Here is a 23,175-nt window from a genome sequence, read left to right as displayed (position 1 = left end):
GTGTTGCTAATAGTGATATTCCCTCATACAACCACAACAGAAACAAACTTGGCAAAGCTGGTGCTGTGATTCAACTGGAACACCGAGAGATGGCCAGAGAGGAGGTGTGAGGAAGCAGTGAGGTTATGTGATCAGGTAGGTGTGCAGTACATGAATACAGTGTGTTACAAATGAATCTGTACTAATTATGTAGAACCTAAAGAAGGCTGACTGGACACACAGACTTTGAAGGGCTGGAAATTTAGGAAAAGTTGCTCTAAGTGTTCAGTTTTTCTTACATGTGCATTTGTTCAAAGTGCAACCTAGTTACAGGTGTTCTGGAAGGGACATGAATACGGGCTTTGCACAGCCTGACTGACTACAAGGCACAATGGCTTTTGCACACTCTGCATTACTGCCCAGGCTCTTGCTACAGCATGTTTAATGTACGGACGTTGCAGGAGCTGTGAAGCAGATGTGCAGTACCAGGATTCAAGGATGCTGCTTTGTTTCTTGACATTTCCCTGGTGTGGGAGCTAACTGCCGGCCATGACACACGAGGCATGTGGCTCTCTCCTCTTCCAGCCTTGCTTTTGAATGAAAGTGGTTACGGCTGCTGTGTTTTGTGCCTTGCTCTAATAGTTAGGTTGGTTACAACAACAAGCACATGGCTGATGAGCCAGTTACTTGTGTCCAAAGAGACGATTACTCTCAGGAACTAACCCAGGGGCTGTGGGTTCCCATTGTACACAGATACCTAACTCAAGGCACAGGTAAATACTTGAGTGCTAGGGAAGGGTGAGGCTCCAACCATGCCCCAGCCTTTCTGATTTCCTTCAGTATTCCCCTGCTCATCACCCTGGCTGCTGTAAATCTCATTCCCAATACCAGCTGTTCCAGGGTGTTGGTCACCTAGTTGGGGCTCATGAACTCAAAAGCAAGTGCCTATAAAGCAGCTGTGGAGGTGTTTGGCAAAATCTTACTGTGTCTTGGCCTTGGTATATAAAAATGCACCTTTTTTTCAGCTAATGTATAGTACTTGTTCTCAGACAGTACAAACAATACCTTACTTCACAGAAAAAAGCCTGCCAATGCTATTAGCACTGGTATAGCTGATGCCAGTCCACCCTTTTTTGTCCTACAAAGCTCTGTAGAATTTGAACACAGTTAAAAGCTGTATGATCTACTGTCTTGCTGACCCTGTCTGACCTAGTAGTCTAGTGTAAAGCAAACTGCACGCTCCCCGACACATGCTAGCTGTGGATAGGACAATGCAGCCTTTCCAGGTGATTCTGGCTAAATCTCTCTGCAACCTTCTCCCCACAACCTGTCTTGCAGGTCATGTGGATGCAACAGTGGCAGGTCCTGACTCTTAATAATTGATTATGTACAGGCACCATAGGGGTCATTCAGCTGCTGGGCCTTGTGTGCAGTCCTAGCAGCTGTTCTCCATTTCCAGCAAAGCAAAGGAATTCTCTGTGGGCAAAGCATGGCCCTTGGGCTGCCAGTCAGAGCACCCCTTTTATAGGTGAAATCCGAGACTTTCTGGGACTACAATGGAAAATCCCTTTCTAAATGTCATCTCTAATTAGTCTATCACATAATTCTTAGTAGTCCAGAAAGACTCTCTGTCTGACCATTTGTACGTTATGAAACCTCAGATGCAGCCTGCCAGCTGTGCTGCACAGAGCTGGCTGCGGCTCGCTGGGTTCCAGCAGAGTGATGCCAGTCATTGATCTTCTCTGAGGTGTGTGAGCACCAGCGCAAAGTACCTTTGACAGATCACAAGCAACAAACAGCATCCCTAAGACCAGGCTTTGAACAGTTCAGTTTGGATTCTCAGGGTCAAAGAGAGCAAATCGTTCAGCACAAAAAGCAGATTTACAGGTACAGGGTTCTTGTGCTTTTAAAACAGAAAACACTGTATTTTAAACCTACAGAAAGTAAGTGCTTCAAAGCTCGGGTGCGGGCCCCAAGGTGCCCAATGCTTGAAGGACAGAGACCTGGAGATTTGCTCTTCTTTAATTGCCAAACCAATTAAAATGGTGCAAATCTCTCCTAATGTGCTTCACCAAAACTGTCTTTGGGGTTGCTGCTGATACCTTACGGGAGATTTCCTTTTTAAAAGGGTAGGATCAAGAACCCCCCTTAGAGTAAATACGTGTCAGCTCCTGAGATCTTTCTCTGTGGTTAGAGGAGAGCATGTCTTATTTAAAAGAAAAGTGAGAGAGAGAAGAGGCTGTCTGAGTGGCAGGTAGTGCGCTGCAGCCCCGTGTGAATAATTGAAGTGGAATCTGGAATGTACACCGCCGCGCTGGGGACTTCTGGAGACCACATCTCGTCGGAAGAACTGACTCTTACTGGAGAGATAATGGAGAAGTTGCTGGCCCAAACCTCTGTAGTCTCGGCTCAAGGTGGAACAGATACACCAGGGTCAGAAGGGGCACCCCTTGTAGCACAAAGTATATGGGATTGGAAAACTGGGCACTGTTCCAGGGCCTAAACACAAGCTTGCAAAGAGATCATTCAGTGATACCAAGGGCAGCCAGAAGCTTTCTCCTGAGGAAAGGATGCTAGGGTTTCTGAAACAGTGATGCCACAGGACATGAGAGACTCCAGAAATCTCCTCTTACTCACTTCAGCATTAAACATCCCTGAGCAGAATGGGCTGACGTGATATTAGAAATACTTTCATTCTTTGGCACTGCAGCTCTAAACAGTACAGACATCAATACAGCCTCAGCAGTGTCACAGTCTGGAGACATGGCTACACCAGCTGACAATTTCTTCAAGTAACTAATGATGTTGCTCCTGTGCTGGCTCAGCATAGGGGGATGTTCTTTGCTCTACTGCATGCATTGCCTTCATAGTGTCCTAATCTCCAAGGAGGAGAGACTCATCTCATGAAGGAACTCCAAGAGAAGTTTGTGGTGTGCAAGGTGCCCTTCTTGTTTAAGAAGACAGTGGAAGCCCTTGTAATCACCCTCTCCTGCAAACGCTGTCCTTCTCCAGGCATGCTCAGTAGCCTAGGTTCTGAGCTGGACATGGGGAAGTTTGCATCTCACACTCAGAGCACAGCCTTACTTGCTAAATTTCAGGCACCGTGGTTGAAGTGTACTGATCTCAGTACCAAAGCACGAAACTCTTGTCACATTTCTCATCATGAGAAGAACCTCTGATCCAGAGGGAGTAGAAGACCTGGAGGAAAGTAGTCCCAGGAAATCCATGGTAACTGCATTTACATGGATCCCATGGTCCAAATCCTTTACAAGTTTTGCTAGAGGGAGTGCAAATGGTCTCTCATAATACAAGGGGAACAGGACAGAGGAGGAGGATGACCTGGGATGTCTCTGGATAAAAGTGCTTGGAATTCTCTAATATTGTGTCTTCATGTGGGAAGATTTGTTTCTCCATCTTTTCTCCATATCTCTCCCAAAAATGCTTCCAAGCATTTCAGCAAAAAATAATTCCCATGATAGCTTCTGTGAAAGTTTTTCTGGAAGCTAGTTACGCTTTTCTAACTATTGATCAAAATTAGATGGCAAGTATTACCTCTAAGATAAAGATTTAACTCCCAGTAGAACAGCACTCTTCTGAACTTATTTAATGCTAACAGGTTACTGACTACTTGTGTTCTATGGAATTCATTCACTGAGACAAAATACATATCAAAGCTTTTCCAAGGCATAGGATTAGTTTACAAAACATTGTCAAGTTCAATCTGTGAGCAGAAGTATACTTTGCAAACTTCCTAGCTCTCTAATTAAACAATGGGAATTAGAATCATCATTATTGTTGATTTTAAAAGGGATAGCATTTTTGCTAATGATTTTTTAATGTTTCATATGTACAAATTTGCATTTTGCTACATACTCCTCTTTAAACCTACTTTTCCAACAGTCTCTTCAGGCAGACAAAAAGAGCCAGAAATATTATACCGATATAGACGCAGACTGCGCCTCTTGGGAATAGAGAAGAGTTTAATGGGATGGGAGAAAGCGTCTGTATAGCTACAATGGTAGGGGGAGAGAATGGTTTATTTAGTTGCTTCTCAATGACCTGTCTTTCTTAGGTGTTTCTAGGGTGCCCATCACATTAGTATCTGAGCTCCATCTCAACTGTCTGGAAGGTAGTAACAGAAAACTGCTATTTGATCTCACTCCTTCTTTATCTAATCTCATCTATCAAGAGTAGCTCAGCAGCTCAGTATCTGAGCACCTCAGAGAAATTACATGAAGTCAACAACCTTCTTTGGCATCTCCTTTTTGTGTTGGAAAAAAGCAGTGCTTACAAACAAGGAAGTCCAGATCAGTACTGTGTGATTCAGCTATGCATACCCACAGGGAACGTGCAAAGGATGAATAGGGGGAGCAGAGCTGTTGTGGATAAAAGAAGCTCCACTTTCTGTGGAAGTCTTCCAACAGCCACATCATAACCACTCATTAATTATAACCCAGCTGATACAGAACTCAGCGTGTTCAACGTTCAGCACAAATGTCTTAAGATGTTTAACAGATGGTGAAAAGTGAACTACAGGTAAAATGTTGGTCCCAGACTGCTCAGACAGCAGCAGAGCCAGAGCTGCACTCCTTGGGCCTGGATCCAGGACAATAAATCCTCTGTGCTGGACCTGAGGTAGCCTGGCAAGGAAGGTTTTGTGCCTCAGACGACGCCCTCAACCCACTGATTTACTATGGAGGACAAACTGCTTGTCATTTCCTCTTATCCCCTGCCCTCCAAGTATGCGTTAGTAAAACCTCTACTGACTATGTTTTACCTGGGTGCAGCACATCCCCACTCCACAATACCCACTGGACCCACTCCCTGCTCACGCGCCAGGGATTGGGAAGGTGGATGAAGTGCAAGCTTCAAATCTGTCTATGGGCAGAAAAAGAGCAAAGATCCCAGGGCTTTGGACTGCTAGGACCTAGGCTGACAGGGATGGTTTTTAGCAGTGGTGCTGGCTCGAGCAGCCCTCACATCCTCTCCCCGTCCCACCCTGTGCCACCCCCTCCTCGGTTTGCCATTGTAGCTGTTTGTGGGGTTGGATGGTGGCCCGGATTGACCAAGTGGCCCTGGTTCACTCCAAGGCACATCTGAAAGAGCAGCTCAGGGATAAGAACAGGCAATTTGGGCTGTTTAAGCCAGCAGTTCTACCAGAAGAAACATTTGTCAACTTTTGCCATGGTTCACTGATTAAATATCAGCCCATAAACTGATGAGGCTGCTTGTCTCAGCTGCTGTTGCTGAAGCTTCTGCTACGTGGCCTGTTGACAATAAGTAATTTGCTACGTAAATTCTCGTAATTTCTGTGCTTCAAATTCATTTTAAGGTCTGCTGTGATAAATGTGGGCCTCTCGAGGAATAACAGAACCCTTGATTTATGCTCTTACAATTACCTCTGTTAAGCAGTCACAGCACTTAAAAAAAAAAGATCTTAGAGTGGCCAAAGGCTATTTTGTGCACCTCCAGGTCCACAGTTCAAATGCCACATAAAGTTTAATTGCTTTCCTGATCTAGGCTGATCAGTCCTGCTCTCTGCAGCGTGGCCCTTACTGCCTCGCTTGCCGTTGGTACCAGCTGAGAGGGGCTGGAGCCTGTGCCACTTTATCTCTAGTCAGGCTGAGCAAACGGTGACTGCAATTAATAAGGGATCATGTGCTCAACTTCTATAAATAAATGAAAGGGACAGAATCATCCCTAGGAGCCTCGTCACCTTTTAGGCACTCATGCATACCATAAGTGCACTGGGCCAGCACAACAGCTCAGAACAAAATGAGCAATTAATTAAACAAATGTACAGTAACAGAGGTAACGGAGTAGCTATCTCCACAGTGGGAAAGCTTCCCAGAGCCATCTCACCTGTCTAAAGCCTGGGCTAAGCCAGCAAGGTGGAAAGGAAATTAATAAAGAAGAGCTAAGTGAGTTTTAAAAAGATCAGAAGTTGTGACTGAAAACCAGGAATACCTAGTCCTGTCCTCAGGGTATAGACACATTAAATCATCAAAGGCTGTGAAACTTCCAGTCTAGAGCCACACTCCTGCCCAGAGTGAGCATGGAGTAACCTGAGACTGTCCGTGGGAGGAGGAAAGGCAGCCACCTCACGTTCTGTTGGGCTGTGCTGGGTGATTGCTCATCAGGTAAGCACCATGCGGCGGGTGCTGGTGCCCTTCGGATCATGGCCATGTTCATCATGTTGTAGGCTGGTGTGTCCCTATCCTCATTTCCACCAGCAAGCTGGTGGAAATATTGGTTGGGGATTTACACTGTAGTCATGGTTAGTTTTCTGCTAAAAAAGGGATAGTTATGTTGATGAGCTTTATTCTGTACCTCAGGTGCAGTATCTCCTGACAAACAAGGCTTACAGCAAAGCATGGTGGCTCTGAGCAAAATTTGGACCAGGCGATGGAAATGTCCTAGAGAAATATTAGAAGGTCCCACTATATATATGACTGTAAGAGATTCTTCTGTCTTTAAAGCAAAGACATCCAGGTGTCATTCACTGAGAATCAGTGCTAGTAGCTTCAGGAAAGCACTTCATGTCTCAGAGCCCAAAATGAAGTGGGAGAAAACATCTCCTGAGTCTTCCAGCCTGAGACAAATAATAGCATTAATTTGGGAAAAAATGTTCCAGTACTGGTGTCAACAATGTCTAAGTGACTCCAGCCCTCTTAGTCTGGCAGAAGAAAAGACTCATCTTTGAAGCTACATGGCTACAGATGATACAACTGAGTAGTCCAGAACTGCTGAGTGCATGTCCAGCATGTGTTCATTAAAACTTATTGATAACTGTTTTTTGAAACACCCCGGAAAACACTGATTTTAAACAAATGTGTTACAAACAAGCACTGGCCAGCAGTTCCAGCACAAGAGCATTACCTGAAGTGCTAAAATGATCTGTGGATTTAACTTATTTCCAGCACATCAACGTGAGCACCAGACACACGTGTGTTTTTGTGGATATCTAACCTCAAATGGAGATGCAAAACCAAGGAAATGTGGGATGAAACAAATAGTTCCTAAAAATGTCTGGTGGGAAGAATTAAATACCTGTTCAAATAGTCAGATTTACACTCTTCAGATGGCAATAGGTGGATTAATGGCCAGTCGTCTGGGAAATGCTAATTAGCATAACTGGGAACAGATAATCTGAGAGCCAGAATAAAACCAAGAGTTTTAGTCTGCACTCATGTAAGTGTAATTCCACATTGATGCTCTTGACTTCATTGGAATATATAATGATTCACAATGCTGTGACTTGGTGGACTATCAGTCCCTAGGCATGATATTAATAAAGGAGGTTTTTCTTTGATCCAGTAATAATGCAAATTTTTGTTCTAGAGCTGCAGAAACTGATGGGACTGTATCTCCCACAGTGGGATGTAACCAGTGATGCAAGTGATATATATTTCCCTCTCCAATACAGGAGATAAACCAAACAGATTAGAAATACACACACACTACAATGGTGGCACTTCAAAATATTAATACTGTGTTTTCAGATTTACATGAATATTATAGTTTCCTTGGAAAAAAAATCTCTGTGTTATCCCCTTTTCCTATTTTTCCATCAGTGAACTAAAACCTGATTTTGACTAGCTCTTTTCGTTATGGCAGTAATTAAGAATTTTAAACTGTTTGCATGTTCTTCATACCTTCAGCCAGTGCCTACACTCCATCAGGTACAGCATGTTTGGTTGGCTGAGTGTGGCATGTCTAATTGTGCCAGCTTGTCACGGCAGGGAGGCCACTGCCTAGGAACATCGGGATGTGTGATACCACTCTCAGCTGCTTCTCAAAGTGATAGAAGAAACTAAGCTCACCCTAACAAAGTAACATGTGAAACAGAGGAAGCATTCTGATACTGTGATCTTCTTCGTACTTAACAGCATTTTGACTAATCCCAGGGAATTCACAGCAAACAATATTGCTACTGCCCTTTATCTCAGGCTTATAAAGGGAACATGTGGCTCTGATTTACCTTTTCCCCACACAAATTACTGCATGGGGGGAGTAGCAAGGGAAATAGGAGGCTAGACATAAAAATTACCAACCAGTCTTTGCTATGTCTGAAGAAGCCCTCTAAGGGAAAAATTAGAAGAATGGCAGAAAAATTGAGCAAGAAGGTTGCAATGTTATGTTAGGTACATGCAAAAGCAAGAAAATGTTAGGGCAGGTCCTTGGCTGCTGTAAGCAGCTGTAGCTTCATTAAATAAATGGGGCCAAGTTGATTTACACTATAGGGGATCTGTTATGGTGTTCAGTGCCATTATAATTTCTAATGAGCGGTTTTCACTGCTATTAATTCAGCTGGTATTAATAATTTAGCTTTTGGACTGGCCAAAATAAGCTATTTTAATCACTAAGAATAAGATTCCAAATTGCCATCTGAAGTTGTCTTTTGAGCCTCTGAAAGGTACTTTTGAGGACTGCCCTGACAAAATGCCTGAAGGCAGATCTGCATGTCTGCTTGAAAGGCCTGTCTAGACTAGGAAAATGAGCAGCCCTTACAATGTGCTAATGGGTACATATTGCTTAGCACATTTTAAAACACGGGAGAAAAGGAAGAAGGTGCTCGCTCAGGGTGTAGTGCCTCCTACACCGAGCTAGGTTAAAGTCTTGCCTCTCACAAGGAGAAATCATGCTCAATCTTCCCTTCACCTCCACTATCCCGTGCCCAGCTGTACACTCCTGCTCCCTGCTTTAAAACTGATGGTCTCTGGACCCTTTCTGAGAAACAATTCTCTCAGCTTGCAGAAAATTGATCAGAAAAAATAAATGGTTATGTATGTGGTGATGGTTTAGTGAGTTGAATCAGCTGATGGCAGGGTGCAAACAAATGCCAGAGTCAAGTAAGTGACAGGAAGATGTGTCTGGGAGACAGGATAGGAAGGAACACAAAATCTCCACCTTTCTTCAGCAGAAAAGTTGTCTCACTCCGCCTGGTAAAACTACAGTCTTCATCCTTGGCATCTGTGCTGAGCCTAGCAAGGAGGATTCCAGGTAACTGTGCAGGTAGATGACCACTGCAGTTTCACATCAGCCATCAAGACATGTATACAGTCATCAGCTGGCTGCCTCAGAAACTGTAAATTGGAAATGAAGCTTTAATATCAGTCTTAATCCCCTCCTCTGCTGAACAATTTTCTGATACTCAGTCAAAAGACAGTCTTTGCCCTTAAAACATGACTTTCAGGCACTTCCAGTTTGTTGACCTGGCTGTCGGCGGGGGGATGCGTTTGCCTTTGGCCCTGCTCAACCCATGTCATCCCACTGCAGGTCACTTAATGCACCCAAGCCCACATCCAGCTGAACCCCCCTCCCGCCCCTCTCCCTTCCATACGGTCTGTCGTATTTCTCCCCTTTCTTTTGTGCTACCTAAATTCAGTCTCTCCTGCTTTTGCACTCTCTGTGAGCTTAGTGTTTTCCTCCTTTACCTCCCGGGTTCAAACCTCTCCCTCTGCATACAAACTTATCCAGTTTGGGCCTTATTCACCTACTTCAGATCACTGTCCCCCCTCCAGGAGCTCAGATTCACTCAGCCCCTGGCTTGCAGGCTGTTGACACAGCTGTCCGTACGAGTGTCTTTCCTTCAGATGGATAAAAACTGATCAAGATTTGGCCCTTAGTGAATTTTTGTAAGGAATGTGTCCTATTTTTCATTATGCTCCTTCTGGGTATGACAGGAGCTTGCTTACTTGGATGCACAGTGCTGCAGATTATGAGGGCGTCCCTGTTTGTTTTGGCCTCACTATCTGTATCCAGCCCTTCTTTGCAATAGGCAGAAAAGGAGGGGTAAAACACCTAGCCCAGGGTGCAAGCTCTTAGTTCAATATAAAGAGATTTAAGTAGGAGCAATGGGAGAAGGAAACAGGCTGAATATCAGGAAAAGCTCCTGCCAGTGAGACGTGTTTGGCTGTGAAATCTTCTCCCAGGGGAAAGAGGTCAAAGCCTCATTGTTTGGAAGTAGAGCTGGTCAAAACTGTTTTTGGAGCAGCGGGAGGAGCGGGGGTGGTGGAGGTGGGGAGCAGAGCAGCAGCTGTGCATGGCGGCACGGCAGATGTACCCAGGGAGGTGGCTGGATGCATGGCCAGGAGGAGCAGGAGGAGCAGGGGAGGCAGAAGGAGGAGTGGGGCACACACCCACACAAGGAACACACCACAAGGCGTAACAGAGGCATGCTTGGGAGCGGCAGGCAACAGCCGGACAGAAAGCAGGGAGAAAGCAGAGGGGAAAAGGAGCAGGAGCAGCAGAGAGGCAGGACAGGAAAGAATGGTGGGAAATGCTCGGAGAAGCACTGCGGGGATGAATGACAATAGCAAGGTCTCATTTTGGTTTTGTGAACTCAGTGGCCTTGGCTAAGCAAAGCTACAAAATATGAGATGACAAAGACATCAGATTTGTTGATGACATTATTTGACCAAATCTCTCGTCCTAGGACACTGTGCAGTTTTCTCATTCCACATCAGGATGAAATCAAGGTGTTTCAATGCAATCCTTGACAAAGCCGGTGACAGGCAGACACGCAAAGCCACCAGCCCAGCATTTCAGGGCAGTACCTTAGAACATGACGGACAGGCACAGGCAACACCGTGACATTTCCCATCTTCTTGATGATATTTGCTTGATGATATGAGCGGAAGGAGACTGCCAGTGTTAATATTGCACCTTAGTTCATTGGCTACTATATTTTGATCTGAAATTCCACATGTTCAGTGACATTTCATTCCTCTCAACTGGAGTGAACTCCCCACCAAGCAAATCATCTTATGAGGTTCTTCAGCTGTCCCTATCACATACTCTATTAAAACTCGTCATTAGTTACATGGTGAAGCTCTTCACTATTGCAAAGCAGGAAATTCCCAGCTCAGTTTCTTTCACCATAATATTATTAATGTTTCCTTCACTCTAAACCAGGCCACTCATTTAATTTTGCTGAGGTCTGCTACGTAGTTTCTACATAGATCTGCAAAGCAGAAAGCAATGCATATGCTCTAGTTTTGGCTGGTTTGCCAAAAACTTTGTGTGCTAAACTTTTTCCTAAGAGATCAGGAGAACAGTGTAAAAATACAGGATCTCCCCAGGACCAAGTGACTTATAGCATGGCTAAAGCTACAGTGGAATACCCAAGGCAATACATAATATGCAAACCATATTTCTGCCGTCCTGCTCTAAAGACTTATTTTTAATTCTTACAAATCTTTTCAAATGCCAGTCCACAATGAATATTGCACAGTGAATACAAGATTTGCCAACTTAATTTGAAGAAATTGCTGATAATGACAACATCAATTGCCTTCTCATTCTGCTCTTTGTCTTCATTGTTAATCCTTTCTCAGAAACGAAACCCTACTTAGATTACTAATGACAGTGTCTTTGTTCTCCTTATTTTTTTGTTTTTCTTAATTGCCTTCGGAGGGCTATTTTAAAAGAATATTCATGACAGAAGTACAAGCTGGCAGAAATGCTATTAAAAGGAAAAGTCTGTAATCTTATCTCTGATGCAGTGACCAGGACCTTCACAGTAATGTAACTAAGCTGCCAGTTCCAAGGCTAAAAAACTTTTTTGATAGTTCAGCACAAATGGAACTAATTTAATATAAATCTGTTGAAGCTACTGGTGTTTTTTCACTCCACGTTTACAGCAACCAAGATGAGGATCTGATGCCTTAGGTTATTGCAACATTCATGGAAGGAGTTTGAAATGAAACAGATAAATTGGTTTTGTTAAATTCAAAGTTTAGGGTCTCTCAGAAATTAATGAATAAGAGCCTGGAAATGAGGTGCTGCTTGTTGCTTCTACCTTAATTCAGATCAGATGAATCATGCTGAGCCGTTGCTGTCTGAATGCACAATGATGTAGTCTCTCTTAGTTTGCAATGGATAAATCTCCAAGGCAATTTCACAGCTGGTAGTAAGAGGTAATCTCAACAAAAAGCTCGAGTACTAGGAAACAAGGTCATTTTTTCCTCTCTAATTCCGAAATATTCCTGCATGTCAGGGTAGGGCAATCTTGATGGAGCAGGGCAGCTTGTTTGGGTAACACCAGGGCTGGGTACAGAGATCCTTTACCCACTGAACAATCGTTTTCCAGGGCTGGTACTTTAACCAAAGACAACAGTGCCCCTCGGTGATGTGATAGGGGTGTAGCATAGGGCTGAATCCGCACAGGGTTTCCTACCTTTGGTATGCCATTGGTTTGGAGCAGGAACTCAGAATTAGGGAAGGAGGGCAGCCTTTGCATCAGGCATGTGTCATATATTTGTTTGCTGTGGAAAGGTCCAAACAGACAGGATAGGCCGGGGGTGTCAAGAAAGACAAGAAAGGAGTGCCCAAGGCATCTGAGGCCTGCTTTGGAGAAATGGATTCCACCCCATCTGTTCAGCACCATGTAGGGACAAACGTTCATGTTTCTTCCAGCTCCCAGGTGTGGGATGCATCCTGCAAAGGTACTGAGCACCTACAGTAACCAAGGCCAGTATGGGCTTTGAGCATAAAATGCAGTACAAGATGCTCAAGAGCCACTGAAATTTGTAGGACTGATTTCTCATACAGGGTATGAGATTAATTAATTTCATTGAGAAATGCTGGGTTTACCTTCTGTGGCTCGGCCTCTTATACACAAGATAAGAATATGATCATCTGGCCTTCTAGGTGCCATATAGGAAAGTTCAAAGTTCATTAACAACAGGTAGAAAATGAGGATACTATGAACACAGAGGATGCTATGAAGAGATAATAATTCTATACTGAAAGCAGAGCCTGTGTGGTTTGTACAGTAAATAATGCAGAAGGGTATATGTGTGATGAAGTAGAGAAAAGTAACAAATGATTGTCATCATGTGTGCACACACGGACCAAATAAAGATAACATACAGACTTTGATTCTGGCTATTCCTGACTTTCAGGTTTTTTAATTTGTAAGTTTTCTGGTGTTCCTCTATCTTAGGGATTTTGTCTTTAATGTAAAAAAACCCTACACTTATAAAGAACACATTTTATTTATTGTTTAGTTACTATTTATTCTCAAAAACACCTAACATCATAACTGTCAAAGAAATACCAATAATGTTAAAGAAATACCTATACCAGTACCAAATACTTTCTGAAAAGCAGAACTGCTAAATTAATCAAACTTGACTAAAATATGCATCTCGTATATAAATAATGTTTCACATCTCTCTTCACTCCAGAAAAAGCTTTTTAAGTTCCTTTTGCCTTGTATTGGCTTCATTTTGGCTTCTGAATCTGATATTCCAAAATCCTCAAAGTATTGTTTTACAATTAGCATTGTTGGGTATTTATTCATTTCACAAGGTATTTTATTTCATAAAACAATAAACCCCTGTACCTGCGCCAAAATAATTGTATATATAACTGAGCCAGTCAGCTAAAACTCTAGCGCTGCCCGAACCGTCTTACACGTTTTCATCCTTCCCTTGAGCACCAAGTATCACTGTTGATATTTTATCAGCTCAATTGTATCAGTTGATGTTATATCATCTTTTGAAGCAGTACAACGTGCAGGTGAGCTGCATTTATTTATGTACCGGAGCAAGTGCCAGCCTGTTAATGGCGATAAAGAGCTCCGGCTTCTGGGGCTCTCTGAGCCTTCAGGGTAAGGTGGCAGCTGCCCAGGGTGGCCAAAGCTGTGCTGTGCTAGCATCTAGTGGCCAGAGGGCAAACTTCACAGCCACCTTGGCTTCAACCTCGGCAAGGGCTTCCCTCAAAGAGAGAGTCAAACTCATAAATACAGAAGCAAATGAGCAAACTTTAGTCAGGTGTTTGGCTTTGAGAACAGAGGAATGATTACTTTACAAGAACGGTTAAAAGGAAATATTAAAATAAGGTTGTATCTGTACCTGTTTCCTGTTTCACCCTGTATGCCTTCCTGTGCACATGCTGTAGCTATCACTTTGGTTTTCTGCATAAGACATAAAAGCTTAGAAGTTGCTAGGGGAATACTGCTTTATATAAATATTTTGTATATTTTACCTCTCACATGATAAAACTTGCCTTTCGTCTTTTTTACGTCATCCACTAGTGTTTTCTCAGAAGGTTGCAGTGGTCACTAGAAAACAGAACAGCTGCAGTGTGTTTTTACTATACTAAGGCCATGAAATGTTTTCCTAAAGGAGACCTAATTATGAACTGTGATGTATTAATTTTATTTATAAGCATCACTTCTGGTCCATATTTGTAGGAACTTGGCAACATAGCTGGAGCTGCGTTTCCAGAGAGGAGGGTAATGCAGAAGCAGAGATAACTTATAAATGCAAATCATTCCTCATTCTAAACAGGCACATCTTTAGTGGGATTTTCAAACACACACAGCACAACATTACTCTGTTTCCCTGAAAGTCAAAGGTTTAGTTTAGATGATCAGAACCAACATTAGCTGCCACTGGTAATATTAAACATGATTCAACACTGTCTTGGCCATAACAAAAATAGCTATTCTCTTCTAATGCTAGTTTTTGCATTCACACAATGCCACAGATTTCAGCTGAAGTTCTCCTTATTTGTTTTACAAGGGCTGTGGGACTAAACAGGGAGTTTAATCAATTCACCTAGACACGTGAAGTACATGAAAATCAGCATTAGTAGGTTCAGAATTAAACAGAGAATAAAATTAGTGCTCCCATCAGAAGTGGCCTTAGTTCTTCACTTTACATATCAGTTATACCTAAGCTTCATTTTTTCCCTCCAAGACACAGGCAGAGCATCCAGAGAGGTTTTATTTAATGGTCCTTTGATGCATTAGTTCCTTGACCTTATCTTTACTAACAATAACTAAGTAGACAAGCCTTGTGTGGGGAAGCATCAAGGAGACAGGTAGCAGGTTTACATGAGATGCCAAGAACCCCTGGGACAGGAAACTTCTAACTTTTGATGATACCGGTGGCAGTGTTTTCCTGTCCTTTGTTTTGTGTGCTCCTAAAACAAATATCAAATTGGGGCCAGAAGTCATTTTAGGATCCTTATGGATGCTATATCATAATTCAGGCAGCCTGCTGGACTCAAATGTACATACTGGAAAAAAACCCCAACAGCAAGTATCACAGTATCAGGCACCACTCATCCAGCATGTACGGATTAGTGTTCCGACATCCCAACAAAGCTTTGTCAAACAGTACAAGACAGTGTATCAAAGACATAACTCACTAATAAATGTCACTAAATGCTCACTAATTAAACTGCCGAACTTGGATACCTAAAAAAGTTATCCTAATTTTCCTTTTCCACATTTTATTTTTCTCGCAAATAGCAATATTCCACTATACAACTGATGACTGTCATTGACAAAAAATGGGCAGAAACATTTGTGTGTAGATCTTGAATAATTGCACTGATGGGATATATCTGTAGGTATATGTGTGTATACAGATGCGTTAACACATTTAACATGGCGTGAGATTTTAAGTGTGAGGTTTTGGGGTGCATTTTTGTCATTTTTAATGTACAACTTCAGTCTCAGGGTTAGGAATGTAAATAAAATCAGGAGTTACTCTACCAACTTGTATTAAATTCCACTGACTGAACTGGAAAGCAGCCTGGCTCCTGGTAACCACGGTGGCATCATAATGGAAACTCATGCTCAGTGTGCAGAGCTCTTCAAGAGAAAAGGGATGATCTGATTTGATTAAACTCTAGAGAAATTAGTATCCATTCTATAGAGTGAGATGGCCACCCTCAATTACTCTTGGGGGATGAGAACAGAGTCTAAACTTTATTTCTCTCTTCAATGTTTCTCATTAGGCTGGCTAGTCAATTTTCTGCTGTTTGTTTTTCCCCTTAGTGAATTCTACTGTAATGGCATCACAGCCTGGGTGTCCAACACAAGGCTAAGTGTCGCTAAACAACAAGAAAATTCTGGCAGAATAGTCATTGCATCTTTCAAGTCCTTGTGACTGCAATATGGAGATGTTTGGTGTGTCCCATGGTCATGGTCTCTGACTGTGCTTTGTCTCGCAGTAATTCTGTGTTGGACATGGAGAGAGAAACCAAGCAGAACGTCATTGTCCCAGATGTCTGGGTTCACTTTGAGAGAAAAATTGAATTGTTGACAAGAAAGAAACTGGTATTTACCCAGTGGTGACAACTCAGAAACCAGGACTGCACTCACCTGAACCCCAATCCAAGATCTTTTTCATATTTCTGCTTATACTGCCTAACCTTGAGATCAACTAAATTCCAGATTTTTGGGAGAAATTCCATAAACAGGAATGATAATTCATTTTATTTTGAAATGACATTGAACTATTTGTGGATAAGACATTCAATTCACTGCAGCACATCGTACAGTGTGGCAATATCTTAGGCAGGGCCGCTGTTCCCAAAGAAGTTATACATGGGAAGCTCAGAGAGAAATCAAATCTTAATCTGCAGTAACAGAATTTTAAAATCAAATAAAATAGCTCTACTATGATGTGAAAGTAAATAAAAAATTTAGTTACTTCTTTGTTAACAGATTACTTATTTCCAACAAATTTCACATACAATTTATAAGTATGGTGATATTTTATGCAATATGTAATCTACAACTTATTATTTAAATTGGTTGTTTTTTTCTTTTTTTTTTTTTTTTTGTGTGTGTGTGTGTGTGTAGTTTAAAAGCTTTAGGCATATTTTGTGTATGTTTCTGTTGTAAAGTGCTTACATCATCTACTTCTGCCAAACTCAATCTAACTTGATAAACATCCTCACAAGACCTCCTCATTAAATGACATCCTATAACTTGTGGAGTAATAGAAGATGTGGTTGAACACACACCAGCTGTGTTTATATCAAGGCTCTGATCCACAAGTTGATATGGAACCAAAATATTCATTAACTTCAGTGAGCACTTCCCTTCTTTAGAAGTGCATAATCAAAGCTATATGAACTATGGCCCAGATTTTTCAGAGCAGTTTTATGTACCTCTCTTTCAGTCTTATTTTAAGTCCATCTATTTTTGGTTGATTTGAAAGGCTAAGCTGTTATATTTTATCTGAGAAAGCATCCATAGTAATAAAACTACAGAAGGACATTTTTCTCTAAAAATATTCAGTAATTGTGATTATCCAGCCACTCATACCAGGCTGCTCTACTGACGTATGTATGAAAAACATGGAAGCTTGATTCAACAGACAATTTACATTATGGTGATTTTTCTAACTTCAGACTTGAACTTACCCTGAAATTGTTGCTTTGCTGTCTTATTTTGTAAAGACAAAGAAGCCCACAACTGATATAAACTAGCCATAGGATTGCTTGGGGGGCATTTTCCTGGAGCACGGAAATGGAAAACCAGATGCATTAGACCCTTCTCCCCTGCCCTTCATGCTGCTGGCAGGGAAGGCAACCAGGACCCAGAAAATATAGACAGGAATCCCGAAGCTCCAGTGCCACCAGGCTGCTGTCAGAGCAAGCTGGCACCACTGGTGCACATACGGTGAGCATATGGAGAGCAGTAAGCTAGGAGGAATAAACTAGCCTGAAGAAAACTTGTTTTTAAGAGAACTGAAAAGGCCACAGTTAGACTCTAACTCAGGGAATCCTACTTCACTGAGGCAGTGGGGTCGTCACCTCCAACAGTGGCTAGGAGTTCTCCAGCCTGCAATAATTTTGAATAATTTAATACAAATTTATGTGGAGATGGTACATGGGTTGATGCAATGAACCAGCTTAAATCCAGGTGAGAAAAAACACATGCTGGATGACAGAATCAGAAATCAAGGTATTTTTGCAGATTGGAGATAAGATCTGGAAAAAAATGAGAGAAATCTGATAGACAAACGCTGGTTAAAATCCTCAAGCAAGAATAATAAAATACACAAATACAACTGGAGTAATAATAGGCAGAACACAGCATTGTGCTGTTGTGGATTTTACACTGAATGGAAGTCTTGCTGCTATATTGCCCTAATAGTAAGATGAAGATTTCAGCAGGACTACTCTTCTTGTGTCCAGACTGGGGCACCCTTTGCAAGCAATCCATGAAACTCCTGCAAGAATCCACAAAGAAGGGACAAAAATTAAGTTGCAGTGTTTGTGACTTGTGTTTTGTGAACATCTAGGTATTTGTTATTTAATAACCTTTAGCTCACTCTCTAGTGTAAAGGCCATTAAATTTCAACAGGTGCAAATTTCTTGATCGATGCCATATGACTGCACCTGCCACAAAGACCAAGTTCCTGAATAATGGGCACCAAAGGTGTTCTGTGGAATTGTGTACACCATAGGCATCACCTTCAGAGATTTTAAGCTGCAGATAAAATTTTCTTATAGATACACACGTTAGGTGTGTATTTATTGGTATGTGTAATTATAGAGAATGAAAATGGTGTTATGATGTTTTTAGGGGATTAAAATACATTTTAACTAGTGGTGTAACAGCAGATGTCATGCTGCTTTCTGCATCATTCAACACACTTGTGGCAAGAGCAATCAGGGGCTTCAATTCTGGCAGAAATTACAATGACTCAAAGATGTAATGCCTAGCTGAAATTGAATATAAATGAAGACAGCTGATTCATCTTGTATGAATATCTTTCTATTCCGTCTCTAAAATTAGTGTACTATCCATTCAAACCCAAAGAAGAACATAATTGCATATTCCTAATTAAATCAGAGTACTTTATCCTAGGAAAAAAAAAAAAGTGTATCTCGCTATTTTCAGTAAGAATCAACTGTGGAACTAATCAACAATATTTACCTGCAGACTAAATCTGTCTTTCTGATCTATATTCAACTGCAGATCAGAAACAGCATCTGACATTTGGAAAGGAATTAAGTCTTGTCATTATGTCTTAGATCTTCCAAGTTTGCTTATTTAGCTTTAGGATTCAATATATAACATCGGGAGCCTGCAGAAAGTACATAATATACACAGACCATCTGATGAAGTCCTTTTTATTTTTTAATAAGGAATGATGATCTCTATTTCCAGTGTACTGCCACAAAAACTATACCCCAGAACTGTGGGGGCAGTTCAACACATGATTTGACTTTTTCCTAACTGATGTTTCTCTGCTCATAGCACTGTTCTGCTCAGCAAACTCACATGTTAGGGCTCTGACACGTGCTTTAAAACCAGTTTTATCAAACTAAAATGCTTAAGTACCATCTGAACAGCAGCCTGCCCTTAATTAAAACAAAGGGTTGCTCCTGTAGCAATATGGCCACGAGAGGGCATGTCACCAGTTGTGATAGTAATATCTCGCTAGTGCTATACTGCTTCATACAAGACTTTTATTTTTACTTTTTCTGTCTTTCCCAACCACACTGGGAATTTTCTATCCTGCTTTGTTAATTAAATGACATAATTGTACAGGCAGGTTCTTATTCATTCAATAATTTCTAGCTCAAAACAAAGAAAGCAAAGGGTGGAAATTAGAGATTATCATCAAGTTAGGATATATTGAGTCTGTTTTCATTTAGAAAAGGAAGCAAGGGATGAGAGGCAAATAGATAAGGAGGATAGAAAATATTTGCAGAATAAATACAATAAAAGCATGGAAAATGCAGGAAATAAAGTATAATAAAGTGCTAATCTGATAAAGTATAAATTATCACAAAAATGGAAATTTCTAATCTTTTCAAAGATAAAAAAAAAAAAATCCATAGTTTGAGGATGAAACATGAAAAAAGGTAAATGAATGAATGCAGTGTTGATTTTCCCTAAGTAGCATACATGATTTTAGTTTACCAGAGGTGACAAAAACAGAGCTGAAGACATGCATTCAGGTGTCAGCTTCATCTGGCAATTTGAAAACTTTGGTCTTTCTGGACTCCTTTCCCAAGTCCCACAGAGCATTGATTAGAAGCTGTGTTTTCCATGTGAATGTTCAAACCTGACTGATTAAATTGTGGAATATTTTGATTAGCCCTGATTTGTATATTCCCTACACTTATTACCTTCCTCTCTTTTTCTGGCAAGGGCAAGTTGCTTGAATCAAATTGTGGGAAGATCTATTATTATTTTAATCATGATCATGTTATCCCTTGGAGTTCTCTTGCAACAGTGGTAGAGGAAATGACTTTTGTTGCTTTAGAAATAAAATAACTACTGCTATTGCTGACATCAATAGGAGTTATATGGTATTATATACAGAAGTGAAATTGGGTTAGCTAGTCAGCATGTCTATAATCTCATTTAAAATCAGATTTATGCTTGGCCGAAGGATTCTTCTCTGTCCCCTTTCCCATGGGCTAGTAGGCCTTTATAACTCTTAGGATGTTACTGAAGATCATCAGAGGTACTTTGTTAATTGGTTATTGTTAGGGATCTCTTCTGAATTTCTCTCTCAGAGCAGGTATTTAAACCAGAGGGTAATGGTTGTTTTACTATGTTGTCCCATCACACTCAAAATCAGAAGAAGCAAGAATAAGCCTATCTTACCTACACTAATAACATTTTTTAATGGTTTATTTACTTAAGCATGTTGTTACTCAGCATCATTCAACAGAAAACCAAGTTCCATTGAGGGTCAGACAAGGCAAGTGTTCTGAGAAAAACCCACAAGGTCAGGTAACTGTACATTGTCACATTTATATCATAATGCCCCAGTGCTAAATCAGACTTGCATATGCAGCTTGAAATCTCAAATATCCCAAGATTTGAGATCTGAACTTTGAAACCATGAAGTTATTTTGATGTGGGTTTTTTTAACCTATACTGAAGAGTCATAAATGTAGGTAGAGGGATATAGATACATACGGCTATAACCCAATTATCTAAATAAGGGATAAGAGATTCACAGCTTTCAGTCCATATTTGATCCAGTTTGCAGCTTTGGGAAGGGAACACCATGTCACTTTGAGGTGAGTGTATATCTAAAAGATTATCTTTTCAGTGACCAAAAAGAAAAGTTTTCTTTAAATGAAAATCTGAATATGCTATGTGGGCTATTTAAATATGCTGAGTACACAATATCCAGCCTATGAGCCATTCAATCACTTGACATCTCTAATTCAGATCATTAATTCTAGGAGCACACCTCCACGTCTAAAAGGAGGGTTTTCTCCTCTTGACTGAGGTTTCTTTGAGCTACCGCTACAAAAACATTTAATAACAAACAGGAACTTATTGTCTGTGCAAGCCTGTCCTACATCCCTCCTTGTGTCAGCTTCTTTTATTAGGGAAAACTTTACCATGAATGCTGACCTGCCTACTGAGCCAGAAAAACAGCACTTCGAGATTCTGTCACCTGTATATAACTCCCTTCAAAGACAGAGCCCAGAAGCTGCTGCTCCAGCTTATGCTTTCATTGCTGACACAAAGACAATGGAGGTTTGCCAGACAGCGTCGTGAGAGGGCAGTTAGCAAACAGCCTTCACCTCAGCACAACCCAGGCCATCACTTGCTCAGACGAAGGGAAGCTGTCAAACGCCAATGCACTTTCTAGCAATCAACACCTGAAATCAGGTCAGTGACTTCTCAGCGTAAGACATTTCTTGCTGTGTCCACAAAACTGAAGTTTGCCTTGCTTGCCAGTCTCTCTTGACAGTCTTAATAAGACTTAGTCAGTGCAACACGGTTTCTTGCAATCTTGTTACCTCCTTCACAAGCAAAATGCTGGACGAGAGAGGTTTAGATGCTCCAGAGTAAAACAGAGATGGAGATGTAGACATGAGCCTTTATATGCTCAAATTTCAAAAGGTTTCTGATAAGCCAGATACGATGTGTCAGTCTTTACATGAAATCTTTCAACATCCTTTATGATGTTTCATGACTGTCTCAAAGTTTTCTCGTAGTTAATATTATACCCTCAGATAGATTATTTGACATAATGCCTTTCAAGCACAAGGTGGTTCAAATCTAGCTTAAATCATCTTATTTGGTAAAATAAACAAGTCAATGAGAGTGTAAAATTTCCTGTCAGCCGTTACAAGACTTTCTAGATAGTTTTAAACAGCACACAAGACATGATTGCCCTTGGCCAAGGTAGAATTTCCAGAGTAGTGTGATACGTCATTCCTCTTCAGACACTTGGTAATACAGGGGCTTTACCAGAGTTGGAAGGACTAAAGGTGCACCAGCTGCTAGAGTCTATAAAACCTATCACCCAGCAGGTTCCTGACTTTCTTACTCAGCATATAGGTCTTACAGAAGGATGATTTAGCAGACTGTCCAAATAATATAAGATGAGCTCAGTAGTGCAAATGGTTACAGTGAAGATAAAACCAAGTAATTTCTAAATCCTTTCCTAGGTGCAGAAAATAGAGGATTCATGTAGATTAAAAGAAGTAGAAATTCTCATATACAGGATATTTTCTGTAGCATTCTTTCTTTAAGCTGCCAACCACTGCTCTGAAGAAGCTTCCAAACTGAATTTATTACAAATTTTATATATATAGATCTATATCCCTCTTGCTATAGAGATCTTTAGCTCACTCTGTATCTAAATATAAAATAGATCTCTATAGAGATTATCAGTATTAAATTTATATCTTATTATATAGAACAGTTATTTGTCTATATTGTTATTATGCATATATATTATCAGAGATATCAGAATAAATATATATTATACATTATTATATGGTTTTATGATTTATCTTTATTTTTAAATAATTTAGCTATTATCTGTTATTGCTTGCATAACTATTCATTATATGTATTTTAGGGGCTGTGCATTTTTATTGGAGATATTATGTAAGACACTACAGCAAATCCCATGTAACACTACTAACCAGCAACTGTCTAAGGCAGAAAACGAGGGTCAGCTGGTGTTCACAATGCTATTCAAAGCAGTGAACAGAGATTAACTATGAGCTACAGCAAATTCCCTTGAGGTTACCGAGGCAGATGAGGTATGTTTCATGTCAACTTGTCAGAGCAGTAGTATTTCAGCCCAGAAAAGAACTTTGTCAATAAAGTCTCAACCAGAAAAATCAACATAGTACATCACACGGGACTGCAATTTCTTTTCCAAGTAAGTTAAGACTAAGCAGGTAAACCAGGTTGTAGATAAATCTCTGATTCTTTTCAAACCCCATGAAACATTTTATCATCAAGCAGTTGGGTACTGGATGCTGCACAAGCACTAACACAAGCTCTTTAGAGCTGGATGGCTTCTGGAAGGTCTAGAGAATCTGATAATACACAGGCAGCTAGCAACTTGCCCTTCACATCTCAGGGCTAGCTGCCTATCTTTGGATTACTTTTTTTTTTTTTCCCTGTGCTTAGTGTTTTCTGTGTCTGTGGCAGAT

The sequence above is a fragment of the Tyto alba genome, unplaced genomic scaffold, assembly GCF_018691265.1.
Source record: "Tyto alba isolate M040663 unplaced genomic scaffold, T.alba_DEE_v4.0 Super-Scaffold_18, whole genome shotgun sequence".
Taxonomy (NCBI): domain Eukaryota; kingdom Metazoa; phylum Chordata; class Aves; order Strigiformes; family Tytonidae; genus Tyto; species Tyto alba.
Note: the sequence above shows the minus strand (reverse complement) of the source record.